General features: G+C 46.0%; 1 protein-coding gene across 13 annotated transcripts in view; it reads right to left on the bottom strand.

The window, feature by feature from the left end:
- The window catches only part of LOC129861971 (pleckstrin homology domain-containing family A member 5-like), a 260,961-nt gene that overhangs the window by 139,121 nt on the left and 100,230 nt on the right, over window positions 1–21,610 (bottom strand). The window contains exon 1 of one of the 13 annotated variants that reach the window (XM_055933217.1): window positions 17,996–18,483. The exons of the other annotated variants lie outside the window; for them this stretch is intronic. The gene's annotated coding sequence lies outside the window, so the exon portion shown is untranslated. Of the gene's footprint in view, window positions 1–17,995; window positions 18,484–21,610 lie in introns of those variants that run through there. 13 annotated transcript variants of the gene reach the window in all.

The following is a 21,610-nucleotide window of genomic DNA, read 5'->3' as shown; positions in this document are numbered from 1 at the left end:
TCTCCTTTCAATTATACCTCTTGCTCTAAACTTCCCCACTGTCCAATTTCAGGGTCCATTACAGACTAACAGCAGGTTTGCATTCAAAAAGGCTCACGGAGGATGCATCTCTCTCTGTCTGTCTGTCTGTCTGTCTGTCTGTCTGTCTGTCTGTCTGGCTATCTGTCTGGCTGTCTGTCTGTCTGTCTATCTGTCTGGCTATCTGTCTGGCTGTGTCAGTTAGTGTGTGTCTGGCTGTGTCTGTCAGTGTGTCTGTCAGTGTGTGTGTGTGTCTGGCTGTGTCTGTCAGTGTGTCTGTCAGTGTGTGTGTGTGTGTGTGTGTGTCTGTCAGTGTGTCTGTCAGTGTGTGTGTGTGTGTGTGTGTCTGTCAGTGTCTGTCTGTGTGTGTGTGTCTGTCAGTGTGTGTGTGTGTGTCTGTCAGTGTGTGTGTGTGTGTGTGTGTGTGTGTGTGTGTCTGTCTCAGTCTGTCTGTGTCAGTCAGTGTGTGTCTGTCTGTCTGTCTGTGTCAGTCAGTGTGTGTCTGTCTGTCTGTCTGTGTCAGTCAGTGTGTGTCTGTCTGTCTGTCTGTCTGTGTCAGTCAGTGTGTGTCTGTCTGTCTGTCTGTCTGTCTGTCTGTCAGTGTGTGTCTGTCAGTGTGTGTCTGTCTGTCTGTCTGTCTGTCAGTGTGTGTCTGTCTGTCTGTCTGTCAGTGTGTGTCTGTCTGTCTGTCTGTCTGTCTGTCTGTCTGTCTGTCTGTCTGTGTGTGTGTGTGTGTGTCTGTCAGTGTGTGTGTGTGTGTGTGTGTGTGTGTGTGTGTGTGTCTGTCAGTGTGTGTGTGTGTGTGTCTGTCAGTGTGTGTGTGTGTGTGTGTGTGTGTGTGTGTGTGTGTGTGTGTGTGTGTGTGTGTGTGTGTGTGTGTCTGTCAGTGTGTGTGTGTGTGTGTGTGTGTGTGTGTGTGTGTGTGTGTGTGTGTGTGTGTGTGTGTCTGTCAGTGTGTGTGTGTGTGTGTGTGTCTGTCAGTGTAGGGTAGTCTAGTCTCTGGGAGAATACTGACGCCAAAAACAGCAGTGTAATGTTCATTCCACATGTCGTTTCCCCTTCTAATTGTCATCACTACACTACTACAGGGTAAGAGGTTCTCAGATGCACTGGCATCCTTCAACTCTAATTAAAAATAATTTTATTGATTGAAGCCTATGCTGTTTTGTTGTGTAGCTAGATGTGAGATTGGTTTATAAAAAATGCAAAACAAATATGTTATCACTCCTACAGTAAAAGCCCTGGGCTGTGTGTCTGTGTGTCTGTCTTTGTGCGTCTCATCTCTAACCCTCTAGATTATAGTGGTGATACAGTGCCACTCAAGGTTTCTAAATCGAAGGTGGAGGTTACAGTAATCGCTTCTGTGGTTTGTGTGGGGTGTGCGTACAGTATTCACCTGTATCTGTGTAGGTGCATTTGTGTGTGGAGAAGGAGAAGATAGAAGGAGGGGCCCTGTGACTGTAGGTGTCACACCCTGATCTGTTTCACCCGTCTTGTGCTTGTCTCCACCCCCACCAGGTGTCTCCCATTTGTTCCCATTATCCCCTGTGTATTTATACAGGTGGTTTCTGTTTGTCTGTTGCCAGTTCGTCTCGTCAAGCCTACCAGCGTGTTTTTCCGTACTCCTGTTTTTTCGTCCATGTTTTCTAGTCCTCCCGATTCCGACCTTTTCTGCCCTGACCCTGAGCCTGCCTGCCTTACCATTCTACCTGCCCTGACCCCGAGCCAGCTTGCCATACCATTCTGCCTGCCCTGACCCTGAGCCTGCCTGCCTTACCATTCTACCTGCCCTGACCCCGAGCCAGCCTGCCATACCATTCTGCCTGCCCTGACCCCACCTGCCATACCATTCTGCCTGCCCTGACCCCGAGCCTGCCTGCCCTGACCCCGAGCCAGCTTGCCATACCATTCTGCCTGCCCTGACCCCGAGCCAGCCTGCCATACCATTCTGCCTGCCCTGACCCCGAGCCAGCCTGCCATACCATTCTGCCTGCCCTGACCCCGAGCCAGCCTGCCACACCATTCTGCCTGCCCTGACCCCGCCTGCCATACCATTCTGCCTGCCCTGACCCCGAGCCAGCTTGCCATACCATTCTGCCTGCCCTGACCCCGCCTGCCATACCATTCTGCCTGCCCTGACCCTGACCCCGCCTGCCATACCATTCTGCCTGCCCTGACCCTGACCCCGCCTGCCATACCATTCTGCCTGCCCTGACCCCGCCTGCCATACCATTCTGCCTGCCCTGACCCCGCCTGCCATACCATTCTGCCTGCCCTGACCACGAGCCAGCCTGCCATACCATTCTGCCTGCCCTGACCCCGAGCCAGCCTGCCATACCATTCTGCCTGCCCTGACCCTGACCCCGCCTGCCATACCATTCTGCCTGCCCTGACCCCGCCTGCCATACCATTCTGCCTGCCCTGACCCCGCCTGCCATACCATTCTGCCTGCCCTGACCCCGCCTGCCAAACCATTCTGCCTGCCCTGACCCCGAGCCAGCCTGCCATACCATTCTGCCTGCCCTGACCCCGAGCCAGCCTGCCATACCATTCTGCCTGCCCTGACCCCGAGCCAGCCTGCCATACCATTCTGCCTGCCCTGACCCTGACCCCGCCTGCCATACCATTCTGCCTGCCCTGACCCCGCCTGCCATACCATTCTGCCTGCCCTGACCCCGCCTGCCATACCATTCTGCCTGCCCTGACCCCGAGCCTGCCATACCATTCTGCCTGCCCTGACCCCGAGCCTGCCTGCCCTGACCCCGAGCCTGCCATACCATTCTGCCTGCCCTGACCCCGAGCCTGCCTGCCCTGACCCCGAGCCTGCCTGCCCTGACCCCGAGCCTGCCTGCCCTGACCCCGAGCCTGCCTGCCCTGACCCCGAGCCTGCCTGCCCTGACCCCGAGCCTGCCTGCTGTCTTGAACCCATCTGACTCTGACCTGGTTTACGAACTTCTGCCTGTCCTCCACCTGCCCCTCTGTTAATAAATACCTGAGACTCGAACTACCTGCCTCCTGTGTCTACATTTGGGTCTCGTCCTGTGTCGTTACAGGAGGAAAAACACAATTCCGTTCTAGCTTAGCCCAGGGGTTCCCAAACTTTATTGGCCCACAGCCCAACTTCGATCAAGAACATTTGGAACTACCCCATGTATATAAAAAAAAAAAAGAAGAAAAAAAAAGTTGTAAAAAAGTTGTAAGGCCAATGATTACTTTTTTAAATTTGGGATATGACCGTCTATTACAAATCAGTCTTGACAGTATTTTTGACAATATGTGAATGCCCACCTTGATTCGGTCTTTGAAATTTGAAATTGTGTTGTTTTTACATTGGATAAAAGTACAGTTGAGGAACAATGAGAAAGTAATTCTGCTTTTAAAAGTTGATAAACTTGTAACCCCACTTTGAGAAACCAGCCTTTGAATGTTTTGGTGCACCTACTATTCAGCATCGTTCACACCCTCTTAACACTAGAACCGCCTGTCCTTTCAGACTATAAGTACCCGCTAGATGCATATCAATCCGCAAAGAGCGCAAACATAAGCACCAACAATTGATAAATAGTGCAGAAACTATTGTAAAATATTAAATTGCATTAAGAAATATTTGTGGAAATATATTTAAAAAATATATTAATTTGTTTAGAGAGGAGTCAAGGGGGAAAAAACGTGGTTTAATTGAGTTTTCCTTACAATAACAACATTACAGTTTAATTCGTTTGATCCAGCCAGGTGAAATGATTTGCCATCTTCCTAAACAAAAGCACTAGCGCATGAACAATTGTAAAAGATGAATTGCATAAAGAAATATTTGTGGAAAAATATATTCATGACAAGATATAAAAACAGTCATTTGTTGATTGTATTGGACACAATTGTGCCCCTTATATGCGTGCCTTTAAGCATTAATCCATTTCGTGTTCTCTTTATGCTTCGGGTCCACAGTCAGCACACAACACAAATCAGTTGCACTGCACACAGTTTTCATGGGCCTTGTTTTGTGTGTACCTGCCACAATTGTGGCATAATCTCTCTGAATCTGTTGCGTGACATGGTCTCTATGAAGAGGTTGCGTGGCATGGTCTCTCTGAAGAGGTTGCGTGGCATGGTCTCTCTGAAGAGGTTGCGTGGCATGGTCTCTCTGAAGAGGTTGCGTGGCATGGTCTCTCTGAAGAGGTTGCGTGGCATGGTCTCTCTGAAGCGGTTGCGTGGCATGGTCTCTCTGAAGAGGTTGCGTGGCATGGTCTCTCTGAAGAGGTTGCGTGGCATGGTCTCTCTGAAGCGGTTGCGTGGCATGGTCTCTCTGAAGCGGTTGCGTGGCATGGTCTCTATGAAGCGGTTGCGTGGCATGGTCTCTCTGAAGAGGTTGCGTGGCATGGTCTCTCTGAAGAGGTTGCGTGGCATGGTCTCTCTGAAGAGGTTGCGTGGCATGGTCTCTATGAAGAGGTTGCGTGGCATGGTCTCTCTGAAGAGGTTGCGTGGCATGGTCTCTCTGAAGAGGTTGCGTGGCATGGTCTCTCTGAAGAGGTTGCGTGGCATGGTCTCTCTGAAGAGGTTGCGTGGCATGGTCTCTCTGAAGCGGTTGCGTGGCATGGTCTCTCTGAAGAGGTTGCGTGGCATGGTCTCTCTGAAGAGGTTGCGTGGCATGGTCTCTCTGAAGCGGTTGCGTGGCATGGTCTCTCTGAAGCGGTTGCGTGGCATGGTCTCTATGAAGCGGTTGCGTGGCATGGTCTCTCTGAAGCGGTTGCGTGGCATGGTCTCTCTGAAGCGGTTGCGTGGCATGGTCTCTCTGAAGAGGTTGCGTGGCATGGTCTCTCTGAAGCGGTTGCGTGGCATGGTCTCTATGAAGCGGTTGCGTGGCATGGTCTCTCTGAAGAGGTTGCGTGGCATGGTCTCTCTGAAGAGGTTGCGTGGCATGGTCTCTCTGAAGCGGTTGCGTGGCATGGTCTCTATGAAGTGGTTGCATGGCATGGTCTCTCGGGAAAGAGTCCACCCCATACTTATCTGACTGAAATGATCCATGATCCCCATCCATACTCTTTCCGCCGTACGCCCCGTGAACATACAAGAGTGCAGTAAATGCTTTGAGTTCATCCACAGATATGTCCCACCGACTGTTTCCTTTTCTGTGCGCATGAGCAACAGTACAATCTCTGATGTGCTGCAACATATGCATGTCACATAAACTCTTCACTCTTTCTACCCACACCGTGCCATCCCTCGCAGACTCCTGTCCCACCGTGCCATCCCTCCCAGACTCCTGTCTCACCGTGCCATCCCTCCCAGACTCCTGTCTCACCGTGCCATCCCTCCCAGACTCCTGTCCCACTGTGCCATCCCTCCCAGACTCCTGTCCCACTGTGCCATCCCTCCCAGACTCCTGTCTCACTGTGCCATCCCTCCCAGACTCCTGTCCCACTGTGCCATCCCTCCCAGACTCCTGTCTCACCGTGCCATCCCTCCCAGACTCCTGTCCCACCGTGCCATCCCTCCCAGACTCCTGTCCCACCGTGCCATCCCTCCCAGACTCCTGTCCCACCGTGCCATCCCTCGCAGACTCCTGTCCCACTGTGCCATCCCTCGCAGACTCCTGTCCCACTGTGCCATCCCTCGCAGACTCCTGTCTCACTGTGCCATCCCTCGCAGACTCCAGTCCCACTGTGCCATCCCTCCCAGACTCCTGTCCCACCGTGCCATCCCTCGCAGACTCCTGTCTCACCGTGCCATCCCTCGCAGACTCCTGTCTCACAGTGCCATCCCTCCCAGACTCCTGTCCCACTGTGCCATCCCTCGCAGACTCCTGTCTCACCGTGCCATCCCTCGCAGACTCCTGTCTCACAGTGCCATCCCTCCCAGACTCCTGTCCCACTGTGCCATCCCTCGCAGACTCCTGTCTCACCGTGCCATCCCTCGCAGACTCCTGTCTCACAGTGCCATCCCTCCCAGACTCCTGTCTCACTGTGCCATCCCTCGCAGACTCCTGTCCCACTGTGCCATCCCTCGCAGACTCCTGTCTCACCGTGCCATCCCTCGCAGACTCCTGTCTCACAGTGCCATCCCTCCCAGACTCCTGTCCCACTGTGCCATCCCTCGCAGACTCCTGTCCCACTGTGCCATCCCTCGCAGACTCCTGTCTCACTGTGCCATCCCTCGCAGACTCCAGTCCCACTGTGCCATCCCTCCCAGACTCCTGTCTCACCGTGCCATCCCTCGCAGACTCCTGTCTCACAGTGCCATCCCTCCCAGACTCCTGTCCCACTGTGCCATCCCTCGCAGACTCCTGTCTCACCGTGCCATCCCTCGCAGACTCCTGTCTCACAGTGCCATCCCTCCCAGACTCCTGTCCCACTGTGCCATCCCTCGCAGACTCCTGTCTCACCGTGGCAGTTGGCTCTGTTCTGTTTTTTTCTACGGTGAGGCTCAGGCATCGGAAGAATCAGCAATGTCGATTTCAACCTCGATATCCGATCCTCCATCCGATTGCAACTCAACTAGATTCTGCAGCATTTGCAATGCTGTCAGTGCGTCCGTTTGGTTCGGCTTGTCATTGTGAACAACAAAAAGTGTACAGTACCTTCGGAAAGTATTCAGACCCCTTACTTTTCCCACATGTTTTTACGTTACAGCCTTATTCTGAAATGGATTAAATAAAAACACAACTCCTCATCAATCTACACATAATAATGAAACATTGAAAAAACAGGTTTTTGCAAATTGTTGAAAATATATAAAACCATAAAAACAGAAATACCTTATTTACGTAAGTATTCAGACCCTTTGCTATGCGACTCGAAATTGAGCTCAGGTGCATCCTATTTCCATGGTTCATCATTGAGATGTTTCTACAACTTCATTGGAGTCCACCTGTGGTAAATTATATTGATTGGACATGATTTGGAAAGGCACACCTGTCTATATAAGGTCCCACAGTTGACAGTGCATGTCGGAACAAAAACCAAGCCATGAGGTCGAAAGAATTGTCCATAGAGCTCCGAGACAGGATTGTGTCGAGCCACAGATCTGGGGAAGGGTAGCAAAACATTTCTGCAGCATTGAAGTTCTACAAGAACACAATGGCCTCCATCATTCTTACATGGAAGAACTTTGGTACCACCAAGACTCTTCCTTGAGCTGGCCGCCCGGCTAAACTGAACAATCGGGGGAGAAGGGCCTTGGTCTGGGAGGTGACCAAGAACCCGATGGTCACTCTGACAGAGCTCTCGAGTTCCTCTGTGGAGATGGGAGAACCTTCCAGAAGGACAACCATCTCTGCAGCACTCCACCAATCAGGACTTTATGGTAGAGTGGCCAGACAAAAACCACTCCTCAGAAAAAGCCACATGACAGTCCACCTGGAGTTTGCCGAAAGGCACCTAAAGACTCTCAGAAGATGAGAAACAAGATTCTCTGGTCTGATGAAACCAAGATTGAACTCTTTGGCCTGATTGCCAAGCGTCACGTCTGGAGGAAACCTGGCACCATCCCTACGGTGAAGCATGGTGGTGGCAGCATCATGTTGTGGGGATGTTTTTCAGCGGCAGGTACTGGGAGACTAGTCAAGATCGAAGGAAAGATGAACTGAGCAAAGTACAGAGAGATCCTTGATGAAAACCTTCTCGAGAGCTCTCAGGACCTCAGACTGGGGGGAAGGTTCGCTTTCCAACAGGACAACGACCTTAAGCACACAGCCAAGACAACGCAAGAGTGGCTTCGGGACAAGTCTCTGAATGTCCTTGCGTGGCCTAGCCAGAGCCCGGACTTAAACCTGATTGAACATCTCTGGAGAGACCTGATAATAGCTGTGCAACAACACTCCCCATCCAACCTGACAGAGCTTGAGAGGATCTGTAGAGAAGAATGAGAGAAATACAGGTGTGCCAAGCATGTAGCGTCATACCGAAGAAGACTCGAGGCTGTAATCGCTTCCAAAGGTGCTTCAACAAAGTACTAACTAAAGAGTCTGAATACTTATGTAAATGTAATTTTAAAAAATTATAACTTGGCATACATTTCTAAAAATCTGTTGTTGCTTTTTCATTATGTGGTGTTGTGTGTAGATTGATGAGGGGGAAAAACGATTTAATCAATTTTAGAATAAGGCTGTAACGTAACAAAATGTGGAAAAAGTCAAAGGGTCTGAATAGTTTCCGAAGGCATTGCATGTTGTCTGATTTGACTCTCCCAGGGGAAATGATATACCATTTCCAGCCTTTCATAATAAAATAATTAGACTGCCCACAACACCCACAAGTCTTCATCATCATTACACTATTGTTCTAAATACAATCATCCTCTTCACTCTCCTCATCATTCAGTTCAGTGAAGTCACATGCAGTTTCCATCTGGTTTCTGATAACAGAATAGCATATTTTATATTTTAAGTTCATTATGTTGCTAGTTTTTGCTTAGTAACCAGAGCAATGTGCTGAATGCATGGACAGCATGGATATTATTGGATGAAGTTACATTTGTAAACGGAAGAATATGCTCTTTCTGATACTCTACAGAAATCAAAATGTTTTACCTGCATGTTTTACCTGCATGTGATTTGATAAAGCGATGCTCCTTTCCCTGCATCTAGCAATTACAAAAAGCACCCATCTCTTCATGTACAATTTGACAACTGATTAGCCTAATATTGTCACTCATTAGATTATTGTAAATAAAATTGTCTATAGGCTAACTCTTACCATGTGTGAAATTAGTTTCGGTATAGTTTATGTGTAGTTTCAATGGGCCGACTGTGTAGGCGGACTGGCATCGTTTGTTTCCTGCTAATCCACTTAGATAGAGTCAAGGATATGATTAGCATTATTCTAAAAGGCCTACTGCAACCCTTTGCATATTTTAGTTTCCCTTACAACACATGTTATTATTAGAGTTACAGTAAATTAAACAGTCCCATAACAGCCGATTTGGTAAAATGGTATAAACCCACAAGGAGAGCGGTCAAATGATTTGCTGCTGATAAATAGGCATAAGAAACTCATCATTACACTATTGTCTTTCTAAATTAAATCAACCTCTTCACCCTCCTTATCATTCAGTTAGGCCTAATTTAAATTCAATTGTGAAGGTAAACAATTATCACCCATTCCTCCATTTGTCATTCATTTAGTGAGGAGAGGGAGATGCATTAGCGCCTGGCTGGTTACCAACGTCCTACAGCACATTGTCTTGGCGCCTGGCTGGGTACCAACGTCCTACAGCACATTGTCTTGGCGCCTGGCTGGGTACCAACGTCCTACAGGACATTGTCTTGGCGCCTGGCTGGGTACCAACGTCCTACAGGACATTGTCTTAGCGCCTGGCTGGGTACCAACGTCCTACAGAACATTGTCTTGGAGCCTGGCTGGGTACCAACGTCCTACAGGACATTGTCTTGGCGCCTGGCTGGGTACCAACGTCCTACAGCACATTGTCTTGGCGCCTGGCCGGGTACCAACGTCCTACAGCACATTGTCTTAGCGCCTGGCTGGGTACGAACGTCCTACAGGACATTGTCTTGGCGCCTGGCTGGGTACCAACGTCCTACAGCACATTGTCTTGGCGCCTGGCTGGGTACCAACGTCCTACAGAACATCGTCTTGGCGCCTGGCTGGGTACCAACGTCCTACAGCACATTGTCTTGGCGGGTTAAATTGGGAATAAGTGTGGGAAAAAACTAAAAACAGGTAGAAACACTCTAAAAACAAAAAAATTCTGACAACTGAGCAGTATAAAATACAAAACTTTTAGAAAAAGTCAGGGAAGGAGCAGGACATAGATCTTTTTATTTTTGGTGGAGAGATTTTTTTAATTTACAAAATCAAAGTAGTAAACAACCAAAGATTTCCAGACTAAAATTGGTGAAAGTAGCCTACAATAAGGACAAACTCCAGAGCTGTGTTTGAATACCCATACTAACATACAATATACTACATACTTAATGAGTATATACTACATACTATTAGTTCATTTTAATATACTGTAAACGAACGGTATCCTTTCAGTTGCGCGTCATAGCTCTTCGCCTGTCTACCGGAAATTGATGCTGTTGCTATGCAACCTCTTGCTAGCTAGTTAGCATAACAAATTACTAGTTAGACATTATATGACTTCGAGGGCGTTCTTAAATTCAATCTGGAGTGCCAGAGTGCGCTTGTAAATTCAGAGCGTTGTCAGATTGTCTGTTTGTAAATTCAGAGCGTTTCGATCTCGGAGCGCACATTGGACGCTCGGGCCGAGGAGTAGGGTTAATTTGAACGTTCTGACCTTACAACATCAGTCAAGCACCCAAGCTAACGTTGGCTAGCTTGATAGCTACTTCCAGACACAAATTAGACCACTCGGACCATTTTACTCGCCCTATCAGAGCTGGTTAGGCAGTTTTCATGTTATCCAGAACGTTGGTGACAGTAACTGTGCTACTGGCAACAAATTTTTTTTTTTATAATAATTTGCCAACGTTTACTGACACCGGCCATATTCAACGAGTGTTGAGCGCTCGTAAATTCATTATTCTGCCTTCTGGTACACTCAGACGAGAATGCTCTGAAATCGGAGTAGATAGCCAGAGCGAATTTACGAAAGCACCCGCATGTCCATTGAGAACACATACACGTACAATGAATATACCATTTAGCTAAACTAAGAATGACGGGAATAATCAAGTCAATAAATGTTGGTTAGTTAGTTAGATAGCTTATAGTTAATATACTGGCAAGTTTGATGTATAAGTAGCCAACTAACATTAGGTAGCTAGCTAACAACATACCGATACAAACTGCTGTAATGATATGCTATGAGGTTCATAAGGACAGCGTAGCTAACAAATTGTCAGCCAACCAAACGTGTGAGATAATTTATTTGAAAAGTCATTACCGTATTTACAATGCTCAACAATTTCTTAACATTTATCATAATTAGTTAAAGCAATGAATTTGTATCCACTCTCGTTGGACTTCGGCTGCATATGTTCCGCCATTTTCTTCAAATCTGAAAACGATGTGAAGCCACAACCATTTCCTGAAGAATTGCATTATGGGCCATAAAGTACGGAAATAGTGTCCTCGGCGTGTATACTTCATATTTTGGCGAATTTAGTAGGACATCCAGGAACTTTTGGCATACTAACTATATCCATACTATGACCAATAAGCATACTATATACTCAATTCACATCACAAATAGGACTGTTAGTGCAGTTAGTATGGGTATTCGAACACAGCTCTGGTAAAAAATACACTTTATCTAAACCTTGGCCTATATCCTAATCTGACTTTGGTGCAGGTCATGTTGTGTTTCACATTACCGTCTCTGGTAAACACACACTATATCAAATCAAATCAATGTTTGCCAAATGCACAGGATACAAAAGGTGTAAACGGTACAGTGAAATGGTTCCTTGCATAATAGCAATATCAAAAATAGAACGTGTCTAGACAAAAATAGTTTATATATATTTTATTATGATTAGATTACGCTTGTCCAGACACATTTGTCTAAATGGATGGGTCATGTGAAGGAAATGCTATAGCCACACCCCCCAGCCACTTCTAACTAAGTGGATGGGTCACTATTGTCTAGACATGTTCATGAAATACAATAGATGGCCGTAATGACCTACAGACACACCTGGCTAACTTGACGGGTCATGTAATCATCTGGCGAAGTGGAGTCTTTTTCTTTAGACATGTAGCCAGCTAATTGCTACTATGCAAGTAACCACTTCACTGTACCGTTTACACCTTCAGCATCCTGTGCATGTGACAAATAAACTTAAGATTTTAACGTGGGTTTACCACATGGCCTCACATGTGAATCCTGAAAGAGATGGATGGGGCTAATGCTTAAGAGCGTGTGAAAGGTGCTGAATGGGTGTAGACAAAGAAGAGCTCTCCAGTAGGTGCACTAAAACATTCAAAGGCCATTTTCTCAGAAGTGGGGTTACAAGTTGATCAACTTTCAAAACAGAATTACTTTTCCATTGTTCCTCATCTGTAGTGTATGATATACCATTTTCTAGCTCTGAGTCTCTACTTTTATCCAATGGAAAAAACACCATTTCAAATTTTGCTACATAAGACCGAATCGAGGCGGTCAGTCACAAATGTCAAACGTAGCCTCAATTTGTACACTGAAGCCTCCAAAGGAAAGGACGCCATTCTATTTGACAGCAGCCTCTCGATGTTGAAAACAAGAGCAGAGTTAAAAGCCAGAGTGGTGGAAGCCTAGGAAAGACAAGACATTGGGGGGGCTGCCTCCAAAAAGGCACTCTTATCCCCTAGAGTGCACTACTTTTGACTAGGCCCCAATAAGGGCTGTGGTCAAAATATGGTGTTATTTGGGACATCCTCCCAGACATCATGGAGGCTTCCATTAAGCAGCCTATAACAGGAGTTAACAGTGAACACTGAAAGAGACACTTCAGCTCTACACAATTTACAGTGGAGACTACCAAACACTTATTAAGAGGCCCTTCAGCTCTACACAATTTACAGTGGAGACTACCAAACACTTATAAAGAGACAGTGTGATCACCACAGACACAGAGGTCCAACCATCATTCAGAATGAGTGTCTGTGTAACGAGATAATGGCAGAGAGAGCAAGAGAGGAATGGAGAAGAGGTGGCCATCTGGGTTGATATTAAACCTCTCCATCACAACACCAGTGAAAAATATTCAGCCCCCCTCCTCTTTCTCACACCAGCTAGCCCATCCTGCAGAGGCTGCAAATCTGAGTCCCTTTGCAGGGGAACAAGGATCTTGATGTGGTGGTGGTGGACGGACAGACACCTCTCCAGTCTCCACCAATGCCGCCCTGTTGTCTCTAGATAACCTTGAGATATTCATATTAGGATGATTCTGTTATGTTTTTAACCCACGTAAAAATACATCAGCTTTCTGTGAGCGAGACTCACGCCTATTTCACAACTACACGGAGCCCAACTCCTAGCACCACCTACCCCTTTCCACCAGAAGGCTTTGCTGTGCTGTGTCAGTACTGAGAGTTACTGGGCACGCCTTCACCCCACTACACACACACCCCTCCCTACACACACACACACACACACACACACACACCTCTCCTTCCACCCCTACACACACCTCTCCTTCCACCCCTACACACACACACCTCTCCTTCCACCCCCTACACACACACACACACACACACACCTCTTCTTCCACCCCCTACACACACACACACACACACACCTCTCCTTCCAACCCTACACACACACACACACACACCTCTCCCTCCACCCCCTACACACACATACACACACACACACACACACACCTCTCCTTCCACAACCTACACACACACACACCTCTCCCCCCACCCCCCAACACACACCTCTCCATCCACCCCCCGACACACACACACACACACACCTCTTCAGACTTCATTATCCGGGTTGGCTGCTGTGTTCCCCTGTATTCCACCCTCTCACCTCTAGCTTCTGGATGCAATGAAGCTGTGTGAATGATTACACAGATGTAGTGCGAGTGGGAAGTGGATGATGTTAGTGCCTGCCACAGCGCGCAGGGAGCACACATACACGCACACATACTAGTGTACAGATTTATTTTTGTTCTACTATGCTTCTGTGCAGCAAGCCGCTGCCATAGGATGACCTCATAGGGTGAAGTAGGTAAAAACAAAAAGACCTCCGCTAAACCTTGATGCCCCGGAATTGGCTGTGAGGTAGGGTAGGGCTGAATGTAACACAGGTCAATTGGCTGTGAGGTAGGGTAGGGCTGAATGTAACACAGGTCAATTGGCTGTGAGGGAGAGTATGGGCTGAATGTAACACAGGTCAATTGGCTGTGAGGGAGAGTATGGCTGAATGTAACAGGTCAATTGGCTGTGAGGGAGAGTATGGCTGAATGTAACAGGTCAATTGGCTGTGAGGGAGAGTATGGGCTGAATGTAACAGGTCAATTGTAGGGTAGCTTGGGGTAAAACGCCTACGTGACTTAAATTGTGATGCGACAGATGTCATTTTTTTGTTGAGCAAGAGTAGTGGCAACCAGGGAACATGTTGGGAGTGGGAGAATTGTGACGAAGTGGTTGCTGTAAGAACTACAGGCAGGGGGGCGTGTTACCCCGGGTGGCGTGTTACCCCGAGTTACTCTAATAGGTAGGCCTACCTTTCTCGGTTGGGCTGCAGGTGATCATGCTTGTTTCTAATAGCAGACCTGACAATATGGACCATGCAGAGGCTATAGGCACGTTCCAAAATATTTAAAATAGTGTTACCAAATCGTTTTACCAATATGTTACTGGGTTCATTTCTGGAGGTGGAAATCATTTTGTTTTAATAGATTTTTGAGTATAATGTCCGTTTTTAAAAAGTCTCAGTCCTTCATTTTTATTTTCTTTTTTTCAGTCCTGGGGGGGGACCCGGACCCCTCCCCTTAACCTCCTCCCATGCAACCTTTAACCCCACTGCTAAATATTTTTTCCAGATGAAACACTGAAATGTAACAATTCCAACAACAACCGTAGTTTTTTGGGTTTTTCGCATCTTATTCATGAAAGGATTGTTTGCCTCCTTGTTCAAGTGGTTTGCAAGTGATTTTTCTAATGATTGTCAATTTGTTTGGATTTTCTTTTTCAAATGTGCTCATCTCTCTCTGTGTCCATTTGCAATGCATCAGTGCAAACAACGTTATCATCGCCGGCCAAAGTGATCACACCAACATACTCACTCTTCTTAACTTTCCCCGACAGTTCATTTGGCATGGCCTATTTTAACTTCAGCAATTAGCAAGAGCCCTGCTTGTCTCCACGAAAAGGCTATTAGGCCTAGTATAAAAAATATATATCTTAAAAAATATATCCTATAGTTTTTGTAGCTTTTCCTGGAATTTCACGAGAAAAGGAATAGTGGAGAGGCTTGCCACGGGATCAAATGGGAGAGAATGGCTAGAGATGTGTAGTCAAGAAGCTAAATATTAGATAGATATTAAATCATTTTCAAAAAAGTATTCATTAGTAAATAGTAGGGCTATAAAAGATGTACCTATCAAACACAGTGAGGAATGCATTAGAGAAAGGTGGGATACTTAGTCAGTTGTACAACTGAATGCATTCAACTGAAATGTGTCTACCGCATTTAACCCAACCCCTTGGAATCAGAGAGGTGGTGGGGGGCTGCCATAATCGACATCCACGTCTTCAGCGCCCAGGGAACTGTGGTTTAACTGCCGTGCTCAGGGGGCAGAACAACAGATTTGTACCTTGTCAGCTCATGTATTTGATCCAGCAACCTTTCAGTTACTGGCCCAACGCTCTAACCACTAGGCTATTGTTATCAAGCAAGCACACAATTATTGTCTGGGGCTGTAAACTGCAGTGATGTAGGCTCATTTGAATAACCGCTCAAACGTTTCGTGCCAAAATAACTGCATCCAGCCCAGGCCTGACTATGCCACCATTTGGGATCAGTTACAGATCTATTCTCCACAGTTCACATCAAAATCTTGAGTGTAAAACAAGCAATTGTAGTCTAGCGTTTCCTGGGACTCCCAAGACCTATTAACAGATAGACCTACCGATATGGACAATATGGCCTTCTCATGCGCTGTTTGTCGTGGATCATCGTTCTCCCAAGTCGTCCTAGAATTAATACGCCCACCGACATCACTCACGTGTCCAGTTATGCAGGCAAGTTTACCGCATGCCCTTGTCTCCACTCATTGCAGAGCAGGCTATCGCATATAGGACCAAAGAACGCTTCAATAGAACACGTTTTGGATTGGTTGGGAGGGACGGGGGGGGACTTGCTCTGAAAGTGATCCAAACGATAGCTCGTTATCAACTCTTTTAGTACTCATCGTTGTAGTGTGAACGCTGTTGTTCACATATTTTTTTATTTTGCGTTATCGTCCTCGGTCTGGACGGCCCTTAAACCCTCACATTTTCCTACGTGGTTTTGTTTTCTTTCCCATCATTCTGAGTGACAGGCCTCTCTCAAGAGTTACATTCACGTTACCGTGCAACCAGAGGCTGTACAGCAGCGCACATATGAAGAACAAGATTAAACAGAGTCAGAACGCACGCACACACGCGCACACACACACACACACACACACACACACACACACACACACACACACACACACACACACACACACAAATTCCTTGAGTGTGGCTAGGTCCAGATCCCTGTGCTAGCCAGACCCCAGCACTGCCCAGAAAACCCACAAACCTCACACACTAAAGACAAAAGGCAGGCAGCAGCACTTAAATGATAGAGCAATTTATGATTCAAATAGTCATCGTTTTTTTTTTTTTACCATATATTAACAAAAACAAGTCACAGTCAAGGATAAGGACGAAGTCATGTCGTGGGGCACACTCCTTTGCAGTGAATCTATTTTTTGACTATTTTCGGGGGAAATATTGATGACACATTCTGGCCAAGACGCCCACACGAGACCATTAGGAAGGAACCCATAAAAATGGTTGCTCAAGTAGTGCCCTGACACTTTGATCCACTTTGTTACTAATCTATTTTTAAGAGATTGCGTAGTCAGCGCACCACCGATATTTTTTCAATGAAGAGCAAATGTGAGAGGGAGAGAACAGATATGTTAAAAAAATATGTTGTCGACTTTGTCCTGAGAGGGAGGGCAAGAATATTGAGAGAAAGAAAGAAAGAGAAAGAGAAAGGGAGAAAGAGAGAGAGATAGAGAGAAAGAAAGAAACAAAGAGACAGAGAAAGGGAGAAAGAAAGAGAGAGAGAAAGAGAGAGATAGAGAAAGAGAGACAGAGACAGAGAAAGACAGAGAGAGTTAGAGACATAGAACAAGAGAGAGATAGCAAGATAGAAAGAGAGAGAGCAAGAGAGATAGAAAGAGAGAGATAGAGAAAGAGAGACAGAAAGAGAGATAGAGAGAGAAAGATAGAGAAAGAGAGACCGAGAAAGAGAGAGCTAGAGAAAGAGAGATAGAGAAAGATAGAGAAAGAGAGAGGCCATGTTATTAGAGTAGACCTTGTCTGGATCACTGCTATGACACATAGAGAGAGAGTGGGTGGACAACTAACGCTGCAATTATGGCCTGATTGACTGTGAATAACAGACCAACCCTTTTATAGATTCTTTCATCTTCCCGCATTTCACTGAGAAAAACAGAAGACATTAGTACTTGGAATGCAGTCTGTAAAAACACACAATAATGACTTGCCAATGCAATATAAAGCAAACAATATGTAAAGCAGCAACAGTCACACCCATTCATCAATGGACTAAACACATTTTGCAACTGACATCAAGAGTTGAACAACATTCAACATATCCACAAAGCAAAAACTCCATGCCAACAAAGATAAACAGGTTTTCCAACCTGATTTTGGATCTGGGGTGGATTCCTACATCCACCTTTTCATATTCTTACCTGGAGCTTTTGAACAACAGGACATTTGTTTAACCATTTTTAAATAGTGGTTCGCCTACTTGAACAAATAATTTAAAAAGAGTGGTGTAGATAGTGTGGGTCCAATAACTCTGTCAGTACACCGCCAAAGACACCGTTTCTGCTACATCAGTATCAAATCCAATACACAGAACTAAACCTACCCCAAGCAGCATTATAATGCAAAGAAAACCCCCTCAGATTAGATCCCAGGACCAAGCAGAGGAACATCAACACATTGATATAATAAGGAATGATTCCCCCATACAGTTCTTTAAAATCCTCTTTGTTTATGTCGTTTTTTCCCCCACTATTGACCCAATCATTTAGGCTGTACACCCCGACTATTGGATTCATTTCAAAATGGGTGAAAATGACCCGCAACATCCAAACCTCTATTATATTACACGCGGTTTATAAACTCGCATTATAGAACGTTCATTACTATCCTACATCGTTCCTATCAAATGAGAACATAGTACAGCGCCATGAATAGCCGTATCAGCATTGCAAAGCGACACAGTCACCATCAATAACTTGGTATAGTAATGTGTAGCTGTATCTACTTACAAATGAAAAGCTTCCACAAGAAGATTCAGGCAGGTGCCTCAATAATAGCGGCAGTCAGTAGTTTATCTATTAATCTTGTACACCTTATCCAGCTGCGGAGCAGATTAGCGGAACATCAGTTTGGTCCGGGGGGGCAGCGAACCAGCCGTGTAGAAGAGAGTTCACGGAACGAATAAGAACTAACGGAATGAGAGTCCGTCGCTTTGAAGTACGCTCCGGTGGCAGAGAGCTCGCGAGGAAATGGAGCGTCCAGCTGTCAGGCTGCCTCCAGCCTTGCTTCCTGTCTGCCCGCGTGCCGTGTGGCTGCAGCCTGGAGTTTAATATGTTGCTGTAACCGGAGGAGGCTCCGACAGGGCTCTATTCTAACTAAAGTGGCCAGCTCTCTCTCTCTCTCTCTCTCTCTCTCTCTCTCTCTCTCTGTGTCTCTCTCTCTGTGTCTCTCTCTCTGTGTCTCTCTCTCTGTGTCTCTCTCTCTGTGTCTCTCTCTCTGGGTCTCTCTCTCTGTGTCTCTCTCTCTCTCTCTCAGCACAATTCCAAACAAAGGGAAGACAGAGAGAGGAGACAAAGGAAATAGTTCTATAGAAGGAGAGGGACCATGGTGCATTTATTGTCTGTGTGTGTGCTGGAGGCAGTGGGGGAAAAAGGGATTCACAACGTGCAGTAAGTATTGGTATTTTATTAAGATCCTCATAATAGAAATAAAAAAAGTATTTAATTAGGCAAGTCAGTTAAGGACACATTCATATTTACAACGAGGGGCCAATAGCACACAGCCCTATGGGACTCCCAATCACAGCCGGATGTGATGCAGCTTGGATTCAAACCAGGGACTGCAGTGACACATCTTGCAAAGAAATACAGTGTCTTAGACCACTGCGCCACTCGGGAGACCAGCAGCAGTTACAAAAGCAGCAGCTTTTTGGGGTCCAAAACAAAACATGACAATACAGAACATTAACAGAGAAGAACAGCTCAAGAACAAAACAATAAAAAATATAAGTACTGTTCTGACTCGATACTGAGGGGTGGGGGGAAACAGACCTAATATTCAAGTCCTATATTTATCATTTACATTTTAATTCAATACATTTACATTCAGTAGCATTGAACAATACAAACCAACTAAATATTTTAGGTCAAGAGGATAGTCAGTTGTACAACCTAATGCATTCAGTGTCTTCAGAATTTAACCCAACCCCTCTGAATCAGAGGTGTGGGAGGCTGCGTTAATCGCCGTTCACGTCATCGGCACACGGAGAGCAGCTGTTGGGTGTTGACTGCCTTGCTCAAGGGAGATTTGAACCAGCGACCGTTCGGTTACTGGCCCAACACTCTTAACCGCTAAGCTACCGTCCACACAGGGGCAAAGTAAAACCCTCCTATTCTCTTTAGAATAAAAAAAAAAGCGTGCCCTTCTGCATGTGACGATCAGCCGCTACCCAGTGATGGCTCGTGGCCACACCAGGGGAAAGTGAGCAGGATAGATGAGGCAGGTGGTAACAGAAAGTCAATAGGTGTGTTAACGGAACGTTAAGTGTGATCCTCACTTCTGAAATTATATCAGGATTATCTCAGTAAAAAGATCTGGATGAGAAATCTTGTCACAGTACTACAAAACATTTAGCCTTGACAGATACTATTTAGAACGTTTACACTGATGTTAAAAGGGATTTCAAATAAGCTCAAACTTCTGACTGAATAATTAAAACATTCAACCAGATTATCCTCCCCCCGTCCCTTCGTCAAAGTGAACCAGCCAGGAACCGGATGTATAGGATCCACCCAGTTGATAAATAACATCAAGGACTTTCTCTCGCTCTCCCCGTGTTCTCCAATGGGGTTTAGGATGAAATAGCCTCTAACCAGCCTAAGAAAGAAAAGACAAGTCACTATAAGAAGTAGCTTCTGCAGGGGGCCTTGAGGCTATTCAAGAAAACTGAAGAGCCAATAGCCTGGACAATGACCTCCACTAGAAATGACAAATCCACTACAGACCAAACAGCTAACAGCTCCTCCACCCTTTCTCAACCTGCTGGGTGCTGTCAATGCATCTTCAATGGGGCAGGAAGGCTCCCTCCCTGGGCCACAGGGATAGTCAATGGGCAGTGAAAGGATGGCTTTCACTGGCAGATCCCATGCTGCCTGGGAGTATAGAGGAACACACGTATATATGACAGGTCTACTTCAGCTCTCTAAAGCCATGAAATACGTGCAACTATCCATCCATTCAAATAAAACACACAAGTCGGGAAAAGGCCAAACTTTGCGTAACTAACAAGTGTGAACGACATTCGTAATATCCTAACCAGAAAGAAAAACTGTCAAAACGGTCATGTATTTTTTTTAAATTGCTAAAAAAGCACAAACATTATCTTAGTGGCAATAACGTTACTAAACCATCCAGACTGGTTCTTCCACTGACTACCCTCTAAATTATGAATGACTAATGCATTAAGAATAAGCATGTACCAACACATGATATAGCCCTTCAGCCATTCATGGATCTCCAGGGACTCTAACCATAATGGACCCAATCCTGCTGGAGCCTCCAAGCCAGGGGAGGTGGCCACCGCCTGGGGCAAGACCACAGCAACGGACACCCTGCCTCTGGAGCCTGGAGGAGACTTATCATAGAATAGCAATTAGCTGTAGCCTAGTGGTTAGAGCATTGGGCCAGTAACTGTACATTTCTGTGTCGAATCCCAGAGCTGGCAAGGTAAAAATCTCTCGTTCTGCCCCTGAACAAGGCAGTTAACCCACTGTTCCCCGATAGGCCATCATTGTAAATAAGAATTTGTTCTTAACTTGCCTAGTTAAATAAATAAAATAGCCAGATGTGATGATATGAGTCACCTGTGGAGACAAAGAGTTTACAATTATTTTAAAAAAAAGCTCTTTGAAACTATTTTTTTAGTTTGGAAACTATTTTTTTTTTTTAAATGTAAGAACAAACTGAAATGGTTTTCCGGTGGTATGATACCTAGTGTCCTGAGCCACGTAAAATGTAGAGGGAGAAACCATGGAGAATTGGGAGTTTGTGGTAGCTAGGCTCTATAATAAACGCCCCCACAAAGAACAGGAGGTCAGAGAGGGGAAAGTCTTGAGTCTCAGCAAGCTGTTCAACCATCTGTACATGGGCCTCGTTGTGTTGTCCCAGCAAAACAACCCAACACTAGCACTCCAGTCTACAGAGAGAGAGAGTATACATACAGTATAACTCTAGAGTACTAAAACAATTACTAATGCACTCAAGTGTTCAAATCGAAACACCTGATAGGTTATTATAATAAGGATATTGCACCGGGCAGAGTTGTGTGTTGTCACAGCAAAACAAACCCAAACTCAAATGTCCTGTACAATACTGTTGTTGGCAAGAATTTTAGCAATCACTACTAGGCTAGTCAGATAAGGAAATTGCATTGAAAGGCAAAACCCATTATGTAGACTTCAATACAGATAAGTTACAAGGCAAAGCCATTATGAAGACTTCAATAAAGATAAGTTACAAGGCAAAACCCATTATGAAGACTTCAATACAGATAAGTTACAAGGCAAAACCCATTATGTAGACTTCAATAAAGATAAGTTACAAGGCAAAACCCATTATGTAGACTT

Source organism: Salvelinus fontinalis, chromosome 9, assembly GCF_029448725.1.
Source record: "Salvelinus fontinalis isolate EN_2023a chromosome 9, ASM2944872v1, whole genome shotgun sequence".
NCBI lineage: Eukaryota > Metazoa > Chordata > Actinopteri > Salmoniformes > Salmonidae > Salvelinus > Salvelinus fontinalis.
This window is presented reverse-complemented; position numbering and strand designations above follow the sequence as displayed.